This window comes from Leptonychotes weddellii, chromosome 4, assembly GCF_054177405.1.
Source record: "Leptonychotes weddellii isolate Sample4059 chromosome 4, ASM5417740v2, whole genome shotgun sequence".
Classification (NCBI taxonomy): Eukaryota; Metazoa; Chordata; class Mammalia; order Carnivora; family Phocidae; genus Leptonychotes; species Leptonychotes weddellii.
This window is the reverse complement of record NC_138372.1, coordinates 44,956,820-44,975,044: the sequence shown is the minus strand read 5'-3', so window position 1 is coordinate 44,975,044 and position 18,225 is coordinate 44,956,820. Positions and strand designations below refer to the sequence as shown.

The following is an 18,225-nucleotide window of genomic DNA, read 5'->3' as shown; positions in this document are numbered from 1 at the left end:
AGTTCTTTATAGATTTTGGATTCCAGCCCTTTATCTGATATGTCATTTGCAAATATCTTCTCCCATTCTGTTGGTTGTCTTTTGGTTTTGTTGACTGTTTCCTTTGCTTTGCAAAAGCTTTTTATCTTGATGAAGTCCCAATAGTTCATTTTTGCCCTTGCTTCCCTTGCCTTTGGCGATGTTTCTAGGAAGAAGTTGCTTCGGTTGAGGTCAAAGAGGTTGCTGCCTGTGTTCTCCTTCAGAATTTTGATGGACTCCTGTCTCACATTTAGGTCTTTCAACCATTTGGAGTCTATTTTTGTGTGTGGTGTAAGGAAATGGTCCAGTTTCATTCTTCTGCATGTGGCTATCCAATTTTCCCAACACCATTTGTTGCCAGTACCATATTGTTTTGATTGTTGTTACTTTGTGGTAAGTTTTGATATCAAGAAGTATAAATTCTCCAGCTTTGTTCTTTTTCAAGACTGTTTTTGGCTGTCTAGATCCTTTTGATTTCCATATGAATTTTAGGATTAGCTTGTTAATGTCTACAAAATACCAGCTGGAAATCGAGAGAAATTTCTCTGAATCTTTGAAGCATAGCATTTTAAATCTTTGGAACTTTTAAAATTGAGTGCTTTTAGAAGAGACAGTGGCTCTCCAATTTGCCAAAATCCCCACCACTTTTTGTTTTATTCCAGATTTTTCACATACCACGGGACCTTCCTGGTCCCTGAAGCATTTGAATGAAATCCTGATCTCCACTTAGGAATGACAGAATAAGAAATGGAGTAAGAAGGATAAAGACTGGGGCACTCTAAGCTTATTATTGATAAACAGTTATCAGCAAGTACTTATTCCTAAGAATAGAATATAGGCTAATATTACTAAAGATTTTTAGTAAGGGCCTGAATAAAAACTGGCAGTGAATCCTCAAAAGTTAATGTTTTAGTTCATTTATTGGGTATTGATTATATGTTTGATATTTGAGACCTTTTGCATATGTGCACTCATCTATATAATACATCTGCAAAGCAGGCATTATTGTTCCTGTTCTATAGAGAATCATTAGACGGGACATATATTTTCCCCCAATAATTCAGATGCATTTTTGCTTTTACTTGGATGCAGTGTTTCTATCCTCTGAAATCCCATGGCATTTTCTCTGGACCTCTCTTAGAACATATAGAAATACTTCACCTCTTATTTTACCCATTAATGTAGACATAATGCCTCTTACTAACTGGAAATTTTTGAGGGACAGACCCTATAGGACTCATCTGTATCCAAGACTGTGCCTTCTACAGTAAAGATTAAACATTGCAGTGCATTCATATTTGCTACATGAGCAAATATACCAAAAGGTAATTAACTGAGGTTTTAATAGGTTTGTTCTTCTAAAGGGGAAGAATTTTGGGTCTCACTCTACATTTATTTCCAATAAAAATTCTAGCAAATTTAAAATAAAACATCTTGGAGAATTTGAGCTACTGGAAAAATTCCTTTGATAAACTCACAATCGGCATATTCAAATAAGATCTAATATGTAGAATTTCAAAACTCATCTTCAGATCGTAATTATGTTGTAGAAATGTCCTTCTCTATTGGCATATTTAAATTTTATTCAGGATTGTTTCAGAGCTCCCTAAATTGTTCCCCCAGCAGCACATGTATTACTCTCCTTTCTTGGTAACCTTATTGTATGAGTTCATGAGAATATTCCACATCTCCTTCTCCATTGCCCTTCAGTTGTCCACATGACTACTTTGATCACCATCTGATCCCTTTGTCAAAACCCCAATGCAAGACTTGTGTTGCTGACTGCCAAGGCTCTGTTCTGTGTTTTGTGATTGTATGTGTAGGGTGAAACAGCTTTGTCTCTGATGCTGCTGAGTTCTTACTCTTCTTCTGAAGAGCAGTTTGGGAGTGAAACTGTAATTATGACCTTTATTTAACTATTGGTAAATCAAGAGTATGTTTTATGGGATTTTAAAGCTAAACAAACACCAACTTTGAACATTAAATTGCTATAGTCTCAATGGTTAATTTTAAAGTTTGTTTTTTTCTTGCTCTGAGAACATTTTGAGATTGTAGCAGGAGATACTTAAGGATTCCCAGATCCAAATAATATGTGAGCCAAGCCATGGAGCACATTTTATTTCAACATTGAATTCTGAGCACCTAACATGGTACCTAGCGTATGTTTGTGCTTAATTAGAAAGCATTCTCCTCTTCATCTATCCTTCTGTTTTTCTTCTCTCTTTGGTTCTTTTACTTCTCAGCCCAAAGGTCTCAAAACATCTTGAACTTACCATGCTTCACATGAAAATAAAACTATTGCTAGATATTATTAGAGATCATGCAGTTGCCTTCCTCCCACAGGGTGATTTGAGTGTTCCTAGGATACTGAGAAAGACCTAAGCCCCCTTTCTGGTTATGCTGTTGCCACCACATGGTCAGGAACTAACTCAACTCTTCTGTTATTTTGGAAGTGACTGTAAGGTTGGATGTCAGACAGCTAGGATGACTGGACATCTAAAATCTATTCAAATATAAGTATTATAAGATGCTCTCTCATTCATTTAACTATTCAAGAGATAAATATGGAATATCTACCATGTGCCAGTCCCGGTGTTGGAAATTGGGGATAAAACTGGGTATAAAAGACACAGTCTTTGTCCTCAAGAAGCTTCCAATACAATTGGGCAGTGGAGGTGAAACAGACTCCAACATGTGCTGATTACTATATTAGAGTGAGTAATGTGCTCTGGAAGCAGAGAAGGGAGTGAAAAGTGTTGCCTGAGGGTTCGGGAAGCATGTTTATTTTGTTGTTGTGCATACTCTTTTGTCACTAGAAGTCCCGAGGACAATTTTTACACATACTCATTTGGTAGGATAATATTTGTAAAATATTTTACTGTCCTCAGATCATAAGGAAAATGATTCATATGGCATAGCAGGACATGAAGCACCAGCCTAACACTGGATTAATACTTTTGAAGTATTTACAGTCATTGCTGTGAAATGATCTTGAAGGATTCTAATTTACTTTGTGACAATGGATACAAATGGAAGCTTGCTGGACAAATGACTGTTTCATCTTTACCCAAGAATATCTTCCTCCTAATTTGCTAGTATTAAGAAAACCTTTTTTCCCCTACTTTCCCTTTTGTCTCTCCCCCCTCCCTTGTCCTCTCCTCTCCCCTTCAAGTATTTTTTGAGCCCTTGCCATGTGTTAGACTGTGTACTAGGTACTGAGCATACAAAGATGGCTAAAAACAGTGTAACAAAGAAGACAAATCTACTCTATTCACTAGGACATATGCTTTAATAGAAGGATGTATAATATGCTAGGGATGCTTTAAGAAACAATTATATCTGCCTTAGGGGAATCCAGCAAAGTTGAGAGGAGGTGGTATTTGAATAAGGTTGTGATAGATATGCATTATTTCTTATATAAAGTTTAATGACCTAATTAGTATCTGGACAATTGTAGCAATCTATGTAATTATGAGGGGAATCTTCATAAGAATAATGTACACATCACAAATACCCAAAGAAAATGAAAATGTTAATTCAAAAAAATACATGTTCCTCTGTTTATTGCAGCATTATTTATAATAACAAAGATATGGAAGCAACTGAAGTATCCTATTCATAGATGAATAAAGATGTGGTGTGTACATCTACAATGGAATATTGTGGTGTATACACATACAATAGAATATTACTAGGCCATAAAAAGGAATGCGATCTTGCTATTTGCAACAACGTGGATGGACCTAGAGGGTAATATGCAAAGTGTAAGAAATCAGACACAGAAAGACAAATACCATATGATTTCACTTATATGTGGAATCTGAGAAACCAAATAGAAACAAACCCGTAAACACAGGAAAAGCTGGCGGTTGCTAGAGAAAAGGGAGTGGGGGGGCGGGAACAGGCAAAATGGGAAAAGGGGAGTGGGAGGTACAGGTTTCCAGTTATGCCATGTATGTCATGGGGATGAAAGGTATAGCAAAGGGAATATAGTCAATGATACTGAAATAACATTGTACAGTAACAGATGGTAGCTATACTTCTGAGTATAACATACAGATTTGTCAAATCACTCTGTTGTACAACTGAAACTAATGTAACATTGTGTGTCAGCTATACTTCAATTAAAAAATTCTATCCCTGAAATCCTTACACTCAATATAGAATTATTTCATAAATGTTCTTTTGAAGCATTTTTTTTTTAAATAAAAGCTAGATTGGCTGAGTTTTCTTGCAAATTCAGTGTAACTGGGATTAACATTCTTTGTGCTTGATGCTCTTTGAAGTATAAAGGGCTACTAAGTGTTTTTGAAATGCAAGTCTAATAAAAGCGTAATCTCCACAGCATTCACATAAGACCATACGGTCTGTTTAGGTCCAAATCCAAGGGGCACTATTCAGAAAGAACAACCATAATATGAATTTTTTTATATGATTTGGGCAGTGCAACAGTTATGATAGCTTCTAAGATAATCTCTTATTTGGCTCCTTTTTGTCTTTTGCATATGTATATACATACACATCTACATCTACATATATATGTGCATATGCATATATATAGATACATATATATTTTTTCTATATTTTCTATATTTACATACATATATAAATATGGGAAACTATACATATCTTAAGTGTACAACTTACTCAGTTATCACAAAGTGAACATACCAATGTAATAAACTTGCAGACAAGAAACAGAACTATAGTGAAATATTACCATAAAGTTCCCCTTATACCTTTTCTATTTGTTACTCCCACAAAGCTAACTATTCTGATTTTGAACAGCATTAATTAGCTTTCCCTGTGTGTGTATATGAGAGTTTTAACTAGCTCTACATTTTTGATGTATTTTTTAAGTTTAATTAACATGCAATTTTATATTAGTTACAAGTGTACAACATATTGATTCAACAATTCTACACATTACTTAATATGCTCACCATGATAGGTGTAGTCATTATTTGTCACCATACAACATTATTGCAATATTATTGGTGATACGCCCTATCCTGTACTTCCCATCTGTGACTTATTTTATAGTAGGTTTTTGGTGGAATCTTTAGAATTTTCTGTACATATCATGCCATCTGCAAATAGTGAAAGTTTTACTTCTTCCTTACCTATTAGGATGACTTTTATTTCTTTTTCTTATCTAATTGCTGCAGTTAGGACTTCCAGTACTATGTTGAATAAAAGTGGTGAGAGTAGACATCCTTGCCTTGTTCCTGATCTTAGAGGAAAAGCTTTCATTTTTTCACTAGTATGATGTTAGCTATGAGTTTTCCATACGTGGTCTTAATTATGTTGAGGTATGTTGCCTCTAAACCACTTTGAGTTTTTATCATGAATGGATGTTGTATTTTGCTAAATGCTTTTTCTCCATTTATTGAGTGATCACATGGTTTTTATTTTTCTTGTTAATGTGATGTATCACACTGATTTGCAAATATTGAACTATACTTACATCCCTGGAATAAATCCCATTTGATTGTAGTGATGATTTTTTAAAATGTATTGTTGAATTTGGTTTGCTAATATTTTGTTGGGGTTTTTGTGTCTATATTCATCAGAGGTATTGGCCTGTAATTTTCTTTTTTATAGTGTCTGTTTGGTTTTGTTATCAAGGTAATGCTGGCCTCATAGAATGAATTCGGAATCTTTCCTTTTTTTTTTTTTTGGATACTTTGAGAAGAATAGGTATTAACTCTTCTTTAAATGTTTGGTTGAATTCAACTGTAAAGCCATCTGGTCCTGAACTTTCGGGAATTTTTTGATTACTGATTTAATATTATTACTAGTAATTGATCTGTTCAAATTTTCCATTTCTTCTTGATTCAGCTTTGGAAGACTGTTTCTAGGAATATATCCATTTCTTCTATGTTGCCCGATGTGTTGGCACATAATTGTTCATAATATTTTCTTATAATCTTTCATATTCTGTGATGTGATTTTTATTTCTCCTCCTTTATTTCTTATTTTATGTGATTGAGTTCTATTTTTCTTGATGAGTTTGGCTAAAGGTGTATCAATTTTGTCTATCTTTTCAAAGAACCAGCTCTTGGTTTCACTGATCTTTTCTATTTATTTTGTCTCTATTTCATTTTTCTGCTCTAATCTTTACTATTTCCTTCCTCCTACTAGCTTTCAGCTTTGTTTTTTCTAGCTCCTTTAGTCATAATGTTAGATTGTTGGAGATTTTTCTTGCTTCTTGAAATATGCCCGTATTGCTAAAAATTTCCCTCTTAGAGCTGCTTTTGTTGTGTCCCAAAGATTTTGTACCATTTTAATTTAGTTTTCACTTGTCTTCATGTATTTTTTGATTTCCTCTTTGATTTCTTGGTTGACCCATTGGTTATTAGAATCATGTAATTTAGCTTCCATGTGTCTGTTTTTTCCAGTTTCTTTCTTGTAGTTGATTTCTAGTTTCATACTGTTGTGGTCAGAGAAGATGCTTGATGGGATTTTCAGTTTTCTTAAATTTACTGAGACTTGTGGTGTAACATATGATCTATCCTGGAGACTGTTCTATGTACACTTGAAAAGAATGTGTACTCTGCCATTTTGGGATGGAATGTTCTGTACATATCTGTTAGGGCCATCTGGTCTGTCATTCAAAGCCCCTGTTTCCTTGTTGAAAATCTGTCTGGATGATTTATCCATTGATGTAAGTAGAGTGTTAAAATCCCTATTATTGTATTACTGTCAATTTCTTGCTTTATGTCTATTGATATTTACTTTATATATTTAGGTACTCCTATGTTGGGTGCAATGATATTAACAGTCGTTTTATCCTCATTATATTGATGCCTTTATCATTATGTAATGCCTTTGTCTCTTGCTACAGTCTTTGTTTTAAAGTCTGTTTTGTCTGATATGAATTGCTATCCAAGATTTTTGTTGTTGTTTTTGCTTCCATTTGCATTGAATATATTTTTCCATCCCTTCACTTGTAGTCCACTTGTGTCTATAGGTCTGAAGTGAATTTCTTGTAGGTAGCATGTAGATGGGTCTTGTGTTTCTTTTTTTCCATTCCATCACCCTATTTTCTTTTGATTGGAACACTTAGTCCATTTACATTTAAAGTAATTATTAATAGGTATGTACTTATTGCCATTTTGTTCATGTTTTCTGGTTATTTTTGTAGTTCTTCTGTGTTCCTTTTTCTCTTGCTCTCTTCCCTTGTGGTTTGATGGCTTCCCTTAGTGTTATGCTTGGCTTTCTTTCTCTTTATTTTTTGTGTACATATGACACAAAATATATATATATATGTATATATACATATGATTTTTAATTATGTTTAGTTAGCCAACATATAGTACATCATTAGTTTTTGACGTAGTGTTCAATGATTCATTAGTTGCAAATAACATCCAGTGCTCATCACAACACATGCCCTCCTTAATACCCATCACCCAGTTACTCACCCAGTTACCCCATCCCGCCACCCACCTCTCTTTCTGCAACCCTCAGTCTTTTTCCCAGAGTCAAGAGTCTCTCATGGTTTGTCTCCCTCTCTGATTTCTTCCTCTTCAGTTTTCCCTCCCTTCCCCTGATGTCCTCTGTGCTATTCCTTATGTTCCACATATGAGTGAAACCATATGATGATTGACTTTCTCTGCTTCACTTATTTCACTTAGCAAAATCCCCTCTAGTTCCACCCATGTCAATGTAAATGGTGGGTACTCATCCTTTCTGATGGCTGAGTAATATTCCATTGTATATATGGACCACATCTTCTTTATCCATTCATCTGTTGAAGGGCATCTCAGCTCCTTCCTGTAATATATTTTTGATTTGTGGTTACCATTAGGTTCATATATAATATCCAATGCGTATGACAATACTTCTTAAAATGATGGTCATTTTGGTTTGAACACATTCTAAAAGCACAAAATTTTTACTAACTCTGATTTACTTATATGATGTCATATTTTAAATCTTACTTTGTATACCGCTTTTAAAAATATTTTTGTAGATGTAGTTGATTTTATTTTTGCATTTTGGCCTGCATACTTACTTTAGAAATGATTACTACCTGTATTATGTTAGCTTTTACCTGTGAAATTTCTCACTTCATAATTTTCTTCTAGTTATGGCCTTTTGTTTCCAGTTAAAGAATTCCCTTTAACGTTTCTTGTAAGGCTGGTTTACTGATGATGAGCTTGCTTAACTTTTGTCTCCTCATTTTGTCAAACTCACTATGTTTGTTTCTATGCATTAGGTAGGTCAGCTATATCTCCTGGTCTTGAAAGCAGTGACCTTGGATAGAAGAGGTCCTGGGGTGCCATGGATCCAATTCCCCCCCTGGTCACAAGAATAGGTGCTCCAGGAATGTCCCCTAGTGTCCCACACAAGTAGTGTTGGGCTGCTTGTGCCCTAATGGTTTGTGTAAGCCAGCCATGATTGCCTTCAGCCCAACTGGCTGTGGTGACCTGCTTTACCTGCAGTGGGTGCACTGGGCAGGGTTTGGCCCTGTGCTGTTGAGAGACCTGTTTCAGGCTGCCATGGGATTTTTGGTGGGCAGGACTTGCTCCCTGCACAGCTAACTAAAAGGCTGGGCTGCTGAAACTGTAGGCATACTGGTGTATAAGGTGATCTCCCCTTCTCCCCAGCTCAAGAATCCTTTGTGTGCTGCCAGCTCCTGCCACCTATTCCTGCAGGAGCTGATTTGGAGGGATGCCTACAAAGGCAGTTAGGTTGAATGGGTGGGTCTAAGAGTAACAAGGTGGGGGCAAGTAGTGGTACTAGCAAGGTAGATAGAAAGTGTTAGACCTGACTCCCACAAGTGTTTGGATATCTAAGTTGGGGAAGTAGAAGAGAAATGGTATCTGCCAGCATTTTTGTTCCTGAAGAAATCTCCTGAAAATCCCTGCCCCTTCAGCGCATGTCCTAAGATTAGCCAACAAGTCTCCGTCATGTATACCTCAGGCACTTTTCAAACTGCTGCTTCTGTGCTGTGTCTTGAGCCAAGTTATTTATTATGCTTGTTCTTTAAGGGTGGGGACTCCATTTCCTATTATACCCTGGCTTTCCTGAAGTTAAGCCCTACTATTTTTCAAAACCTGTTGTTATGGGGACTAGTCTTCCCTGTGTGGGTCCCCACTGCCAGGGGTGGCTGATATGGAGTCTGATCCTCTTCTCATTTGTAGTGTCCCTTCTCTTTGTTGTTAGTCTTGCCCTGGGTTTGGTTCCCAACTGTGTGTCTTCCCCTCCTTCCCTTTTTAATGTGGCCCCTTCTCTAATGATTAACTGCGGAAGTCTGTTCTGCCAGTCTTCAGGTAGTTTTCAGATTTAGTTGCATAAGATGTAGCTGTTTTTTCAGTATGTCCATGGAACAAGGTGGGCTTAGGATCTTCCTATTCTGCCATCTTCACAGTAGCCCCCAAAATCTTTGATAAATTTCTTAATGCTTGCTCTGAAGTTTGCAATATGCATCTTTATCTCTATCTTAGTCTATGTTTAAATTACATACCATTTCATTATAGTATTAAAACCTTACTGCTAGGGGGCGCCTGGGTGGCTCAGTTGGTTAAGCGACTGCCTTCGGCTAAGGTCATGGTCTTGGAGTCCCGGGATCGAGTCCCGCGTCAGGCTCCCTGCTTGGCGGGGAGTCTGCTTCTCCCTCTGACCCTCCCCCCTCTCTCTATTTCATTCTCTCTCTCAAATAAATAAATAAAATATTTAAAAAAAAAAAACCTTACTGCTATATACTTGGATTTTTTTCCTTCTGTCCTTCGTGATGCTGTTTTTAGAATTCTTATCTATAAATAGGTTTTAAGCTCTCAAATACATCATTATTATATTTTGTAGACAATATTTTATAGAAATTTAACAATGAGAAAACATCTCTGGGATTTATGTCCTACTTAACCTTTCTAGGTATCTTCATTTCTTTGTAGAGATTCAGATTTCCATTTTCTACTCTTTTCAGGCAGCTTGAAGAATTTTTTAGTATATTTTGTGTTGCAGGTACGCTGCTGATGAATTCTGTTTTTGATAGTCTGAGATTGTATTTATTTTGCCTTTATTTTTGGAGGATAATTTTTGCTGGGCATAGAATTCTAAGTTAATAGTTCTCTTTAATTGTGTTTTAGCACTTTAAAAACATGGTTCCATTGTCTTGTGGCTTCCATTATTTCTGATGTGGAGTCAATATTGATTCCTTGTTTCTTTGTATTTTTTTCTCTCAAGTTTATTTTAAGATTCTCTTACTGATAGTGAACAATTTTATTAGATGCATTTTTATATTTTGCTTTGTATTCACCCTTAAGGTTTATTTAACCTTTTGGATATGAGATGTAAATAATATCAAACTTGGAAATATTTTGACCATTACCTCTTTAATAATTTTTCTGCCTCTTCTATTCTAAACACCAGTTATATATATATTAGACCATTTATATTATTCCACATGTCACAGCAGTTTTGTTCATTTCTTTTAGCTGTGAGTATGTGTGCACATTCATTTTAAATAGTTTCTATTGCCCTGAATTAAAATTTACTGATATTTCATTTTCCAGTGTCTGATTTCTGTCGAGGTCATCCAGTGACATTGTTTATTTTAGGTATGAACCTAAATGAACTACTATTCCACCATAATGAAGAATGAAATTCTGCCATTTGTTCCAACATGGATGAATCTAGAGGGTAATATACAAAGTGAAATAAGTCAGAAAGAGAAAGACAAATACTGTATGATTTTGCTTATAGGAGGAATCTTAAAAAACAACAAATAAACAGATGAGACTGACACAAACAGGAATAAAACTGTTGGTTGTCAGATTGAGGAGGGTTTGGGAGATGGGTTAAATAGGTAAAGGTGATTAAGAGCTATAGACTTCCAGTTATAAAGTATGTTATGTGAGTGTAATGTACAGGATAAGGAATATAAACAATACTGTAATAATTTTATATGGTGACAGAAGATAACTAAACTTAACATGGGGGTCATTTCATAATATATAAAAATATTAAATCATTATGATGTGTACCTGAAATTAATAGGATATTGAATGTCAATTATACTTCAAAAAAATACTACTTGGAGTTAAATTATCAGCATTTGTATTTTGAAACTTGATGTCTTACCTAGGATTGGAAAGTTGAGACTTAATATGTATTATAAAATTAGCATATTTACATTTTACTTATTGATATACTATGATATGAGGGAATTTGAGATTATATTTTATCAAAGTTAAGCTTATAATTTTCTTTTTTTGCTATTTATTACTTCTACTCATTTTACATACCCACAATCATACAATAAACACTTCTCGGTGGGTTGCTTCTTTCACTTAGTATCGCCTTTGAGGTTCATCCATATTTTGTGTGTAGTGGAAGATTGTTCACTCATTACTTTATAGAATTACGTAAATATATCATAATTCTTTTAGGCTAAATTTTAATGGGCTGCTTTATAGGATTTAACTCATAATCAGACAAGGAAAGAAAACTAATATTTGTAGAACTATATCCCAAGTGATTTCTTCACAATGTGGCTGCCAGTTATGTAGTATTGCTAAGGACCAGGCATTGTTGTAAGTACCTTACATATATTAATTCACTTAACCATCACAACTATCTTATAGAGTAAGTGATCTTATTATCAACATCCAAATTTCCACATCGAGTTACTGAGGCAAGATTAAATTTCTGGGCCAAGGTCCCACATAGAAATCATATGCCCTGGTATTTGAATGCAGGTGGTTGGCTTTAAAGGACATGATCTTAATTTTGCGATATTGCCTGTGCATAAACAAGCCATTAAACTTAAACTCATTTAGTTATTATTACTGCCAGATGTTATCTCCATTTTATAGTTTAAAACATATGTGTAGAGTTTGTCCAGTGGGTGAGAGTCAGGTCTATCACTCTACTATCTGTTTCCTACCTCTGTATCTTTTCTCAAGGTTTTTTTTTTTCTTTCACTTTTTATTTTAAAATAATTATAGGCTTACAAGGAGTTTCAAAGATAGAACAAAGGGGTCCCATGCACTTTTTGCTCACTGTCAAACCAGGAAATTGATTTTGGTGTGGTTCACAAACCAAGCTTGTTTTTTTTTTTTTTTTATATTGGCTTCTAAACACTCCCAAAGTTCAGACACACAGAATAAGGCAATTAGTTCTCTTTTCTATGGACAAAGGGGAACAAAAAACAAAACAAAATAAAGAATATTGTGATTCTATGAATCAAACCCTCATACCTCCATACCTTAAAAAAAAAAAAAAAAGCCCATTTCACCCCTGACAAGTTAATGGTGAAACTGGCTGGCAAAATGTTCTAATACAGTGTAACCCTATATATAGTAAAAATCTCACTTCCATAAAAGGAGATGAGTTAAGCTGTGAATCTGTAAAGATACAGACAGAAGTCCTCTTCAATGCATGAAAGCAATATCTGTGTGAGAAATTACAGAATGGGATACCAGATTCTGAAACCTATTGCAGGAGTATTGCTTGTCCAGCATGCCAGTTATGTAGTATTGCTAAGAAAATTGATGTCTGGCCTTTCTAAAAGTTTTCCATTCAGTCTGTGGTAGAAATTTTGCTCTGCGGCATTACAATTCTAAAGATCTTTTCATGGAATTCACTAAAAACTTAGATGCATTGCTCAGAAATGAGTATAAAACCACTTAGTCTATAAGGCAAGAGAGACCTGTATTTGCTCTTGTTAGGCCATAAAACAATCTCACCTCAGGTACCCCAATAGCTACAGCTACATAAGAATGAGAATTGTGTTATGTTCACAAAAATAAATCTTGGTAGCTTTTCCCAACGCGGAAGACTAAGACCAGTCCCATGTTTCTTTCAAATTTGAAAACCAAATTCTTGCCTCTATTTAATCCAGAGCCTGTAGGGTTCTGCCCAGTCCATCCATTTACTTATTTTTTGCATTTATAGAGCACCTTTCCTCCAAAGCAAAGTCTTTGTCAGACCTGCCTCTTGGAGGGACAATTGATCACAGGGATGTTGTGGAGTTGGCAGGTTAAGCAGAATATCAAACACTCCTTTGTTATTGGAAACAGAAATGAGTTCCCAGGATCTTTAATGTTGAGACACTTGTTTCACTTTTTTAAAGCATGATTACTGTAGGAAATTTCTAAAATCTTGGAAAGAAGTGAAATCTTTTGAGTTCTTTATTATATAATACTTGCAGTCCTAAACAATAATGCCTTTGTTAGTAACTTGTCACAGTTCTATAAGAAAGTAGGAAAAGTTTCTTATTTGCCAATTTAAACAAGATAGGAACAGAAAAAGTAGAAACATCTCTGGGTCATCGGAATTGGGTTTTGGCAGATTTGCAGACATTTTGATTTGTAAATATATCTGTCTTTCTAAACTGTGTCATACCTCCTTTTCCCAGCACACTCCAAAAACCCATCAGGCAAAGTTCAAAACTTTGAAAACACGTTGCAGAATATTTTTGTTCGGGAATGCAGTCTCTCTGACCCATATGCAGTCTCTCTTGACAGTTAGGGGGTATTAGCATGGACCTGCAGACATTCCCATCTCTCCACTCTTGCCCTGACAGCACATTGCTGCAGGATAAACACAGAAGTGCTTTAAAGTATTGCCAGAACAGGTTGAAGGGATAGGTGAAGGAATATTATAGGTCAAAGAGCATGAAGCCAAGAGTCTGGAAAGGACTTCTAGTCTAGGTCTGGGTGATACTTGCTGTGTGACTTTGGATGACTTATTTGCTACCACTGGCCCTTAGTTTCCAAATTTATGCAGTAAAATGGAAATCCTATTTATCTCTTTGGTCATTTCCCCATGCAGCCTTCTAGGAAACTCCATTCTTGAAAGTCTTGGTAAAGATAAGGTATATGATACATGAAAATTTGGTGACAAAATTTGATTACATCATTTATAAGTGAAGTACAATTCAACTTAACATTCAAAAAAAATGTGTTACATATATTTATTAGATACTATATGTCAGATGATATCCTAGATGACTCAAACAAAACTGTACAGAAGAGACACAAAGACCCTTCAGTGAAAGGCCACTTATAATCTAGGGCTATGGACAAATGAAAAATAAACAAATGCCTAATTATAATTGTGATAAAAAGCTATGGGAGAAACACAGCCTGTTATTGAGTGCTTATAATAGAATTTGGCTATCTAGCCCAGGTATATGGTTTTCTGGCTTTTATTAAAAATTCTTTTAGATATTCTGAGGGAGCATATTTCTCTCACATATTTGTTTTAGAAAGAATGAGAACACAGGGCTACAATTTATAAAGCACCCTTTATAGCATCGTTTATACCTTGAAACAATGCATGCAAGCAGTAAATTATGTCCTAATAAAAGCCACCTGAAATCATGCTTGACCTCTCCATGGCAAAACATGGAGCATCCACATGGTTCCCTGCTTTATTTTGGTGCCTTTTATTCTGGACTATATTTTCAAATATGTTGGAATAGTGAAAAGTCTTGGATGATAGAAAGTGTTTCCTTCCAGAGCAAAGGGCTTATTTGTTCATAGCCTTGGAAGATACAGTATCTCTCCCTGAAGTAAAAACAGGGATATTTACATCCAGTATAATAAACATAATGCTCTCCCACTCTTTGTAGAAAGGGGAGGCACATTTAATGCTCATTTAAAAAGATTTGGTGGGGCGCCTGGGTGGCTCAGTCGTTAAGCGTCTGCCTTCGGCTCAGGTCATGATCCCAGGGTCCTGGGATCAAGCCCCGCATCGGGCTCCCTGCTCTGTGGGAAGCCTGCTTCTCCCTCTCCCACTCCCTCTGCTTGTGTTCCCTCTCTCGCTGTATCTATCTCTGTCAAATGAATAAATAAAATCTTCAAAAAAATAAAAATAAAAAAAATAAAAACATTTGGGCTCGGGGAGCCTGGGTGGCTCAGTCGGTGAAGCGTCTGCCTTTGGCTCAGGTCATGATTCCAGGGTCCTGGGATCCCTGCTCAGCGGGGAGTCTGCTTCTCCTTCTCCCTCTGCTGCTCTCTCTCTCTGTGTGTCAAATAAATAAATCTTATTAAAAAAAAAAGATTTGGGTTCCATAGGCTCAGGCTTCCTTTCCTGTGACACTGTCCACTGTGTGAATCCAAATGTGTTAGTAACGTTTGTCCCTCTTCCTGTCATTCCATCGGAATTGGGGCTTGAAGAGCAATGCAAAAATTGCGGATACTCTGGTTGCTGATGTCACTGTGAGTAATAAAATGTCCTTTGTCTCATGTCTTCTAACAGTATCCATGAAATTATGACAGGCTAACGTGGTAGTTTGCAAATAAGGTTTAATTTTAGACCCTTTGAAGTTCATAATAGTAGCCAATAAAGATGTAGGAACAAGAATTTTTGTTCTCTTGGTTCAGGATGGCAAATACTAAACTATATACGGATCTATTTGAGGCTCACTGAAACAACTGTGACTTGGAAGAGTTCATGATGCTTATTTTAAAAATTTCCTTTTGTAGAGGGATTGCCTATTTCAGTAATTTTGATAATTCATGCTCAGTAGATAAGTATTTTAATTACTTCCCTAGTACCATGCAAAGCATCTTACATACATCACTTTTAATCCTCAGAAAAACCAGTGACGTAGGACATAAAGTCTCCTGCTTTAGACAACCATGGCTAGTGTCTCTTCTCAGCTTGCTCTAGGCCTTTTGGTCATTCCACACCTTATCCACATGGTCATTGTAGAACAACTGTGGCCCTTGGGATCTCAGAGCAATCCAGGATTCAAGATAAAACTTCATGGCACTATTTTTTTTTTTCTTCACTGACTGGCATTCTGTTGAGGGACACTCTTGTCAGCATGCACAGAGATGAGAAAGTCCACTCTCTGTGAGGATATACACTATTTAACTTTAGCTCTGTCCTTAATGAGCTCAGGCCAAAACATAAATCTATACTATCCCCGACAAACCACAGTTCTTTCCCCAAAACTCATTCCTTGTAGTTACAGTGGAGTAAAAGTATTTTTCTGAATCCAAATACATTTTGAGGTCGGTTTTCTTAGTACTAACATTTATACTCGAAATCAAGTTTTTCTATGTGTCTACCAATCACCACAAACTGTGTTAGGTATGATATGTAATCGATTTCCACAATAACCCAAAGAAACAAAACTGTTCCACGGGGATTAAACAAACTGCAGTATAGGTTAAGCAGTAGAATGTGGTCATTAAAAAAGCTTTGGTTCTGAGCCTGGGTGGCTCAGTTGGTTAAGCGACTGCCTTCGGCTCAGGTCATGATCCTGGAGTCCCGGGATCGAGTCCTGCATCGGGCTCCCTGCTCGGCAGGGAGTCTGCTTCTCCCTCTGACCCTCCCCCCTCTCATGTGCTCTCTCGCTCTCTCTCAAATAAATAAATAAAATCTTTAAAAAAAAAAAAGAAAGTAGACGACTTTGGGGCACCTGGGTGCCTCAGATGGTTAAGCAACTGCCTTCGGCTCAGGTCATGATCCTGGAGTCCCAAGATTGGGTCCCGCATCGGGCTCCCTGCTCGGCGGGGAGTCTGCTTCTCCCTCTGACCCTCCTCCCTCTCATGCTCTCTGTCTCTCATTCTCTCTCTCTCAAATAAATAAATAAAAAAATCTTAAAAAAAAAAGGATTCAATAAGTATGCTTCCAGGTGCTTTGAATAATGTCTAATAGTAATTGCCCAATAAATGGCTACTGTTCTTAATCCCAATTTAAGGTAAAAAGTGAGTGAGTCCATGACTACCAGGATTACCAGATAAAATACAGAACATGCAGTTAGACTGAACTTAAAGAAATTATTCATTTTTTACCTTAAATAAATTCCAAATATTGTATGGGATATCCTTATGCTAAAAATCATTTTTTAAAAGATAGAACTCTAATAAAATGTATTGGTTTTCTTTGATTGACTCTGGTTCACCTTTGGAAAGGCTCTCAGGGTTCTTCTGGCCTTGTTTCCCAGATGCTTGCTGCACTTTTTAAGGCTATTTTTTGTTGCTTGTTTTGGGAGTTTGGGGGGGGCGGGGCTTGGTGGGGTTTTTTTGTTGTTTTTTTGTTTTTTGGTTGTGTCAGCAGGTGCACGTGCATATACGTGTTTTGTTTTGTTTTGTTTTTTCTTCAGCTTTTGTACCTCCTGGAAAACCTGCACAGAGCCTTCCGTGCAGGCTTTCTAGTGGCTGTGGGCTTTCCAGTGGCACAGGGGGGTAAAGGTGTACTTAATCCCCAGCTCCTTACAGGTCTTCTGGAAGACACTGTAATTGGTCTTATGGAGGGTTTTGGGCATCTTTTTCCTCTAGTTGATGCTCATCAGCAGATAGCACCTGTGGGCTTTGTCCTTTCGATGTTTTTGCGTGTGTTCTTAATTGTGAATCTTGACAGTCAAGGCAACAAGTCCAGCCTCCAAGGAGCTGGTATCCCCAGGGTTTGCCACAATCTTGTTCATCAACTGCTCTTGCTTGATTCTTAACTTGTCCTTCTGGTTTGGCCATTTCCAGAGACAAGAATGAGTCTTCTCACAACATTGTCAACCTTCTCTGTTGCAGGAATGTTCTGGTAGTCTTTGAGCAACATGGAAGGGGCCAGGTCATCTTCTTGGCTGGGCTGGACTGGTTTCTGGGTGGTATATCCTCGAAGGTCAAGGAGGATAACACCGCAAAGAGGAGAGGGAAGGCTCCACTGAATGGGAGGGAGCCCTGGTGTATGCTCTGCTCAGCAGCCCAAGGACTGGGGACCTGAACCACTGCTTGGGTCTGAAGAAGCTTCAGTGCCCTCCATGCTGTCCCCAGCATGGTGACTTGTGACCCCGTGGGCTGGCACCAAGGCTGCCGTCCTGTTTGTGGCATGGACTGGGTTCAAAATCATTGATTTTTTTTTTTTTATATTCCAACATGACTAGACATGTTATAATTTTGTTTCCTAAATCTGATAACCCCAACTCAAGGTTAATTTGTCCTAAAGGTCATGCTCTGTCCATTGGCCCATTAAAGGAGAACGGGTTATTTCTATACTGTTGACACCATTTTTTTCTCATAAATTCTGATTTCCTATGTTTCTCATTATTTTTAACAGTGATTGGAAAGGAATTGAGAGAAGGAAGATGTAAAGAAATTCAAATCATGGGGCAGAGCAAGATGGCGGAGGAGTAGGAGACCTGGATTTCGTCTCCTCTCAGGAATTCAGCTGGATAGGGATCAAACCATTCTGAACACCTACAAACTCAACAGGAGATCGAAGAAAAGAATAGCAACAACTCTC

General features: G+C 36.8%; 1 long non-coding RNA gene and 1 pseudogene across 1 annotated transcript in view; one reads left to right on the top strand and one right to left on the bottom strand.

Moving 5' to 3' along the window:
• LOC145721103 (uncharacterized) overlaps positions 1 to 18,204 on the top strand; it is a 110,810-nt gene extending 92,606 nt beyond the window's left edge. Inside the window, exon 3 of the long non-coding RNA XR_014144567.1 lies at positions 18,040 to 18,204. This is a non-coding gene — a long non-coding RNA (uncharacterized LOC145721103). The remainder of the gene's footprint in view (positions 1 to 18,039) is intronic.
• Positions 17,141 to 17,759, bottom strand: LOC115943858 (small ribosomal subunit protein uS15m pseudogene; annotated as a pseudogene).
• Positions 18,205 to 18,225: the final 21 nt, after the last annotated feature.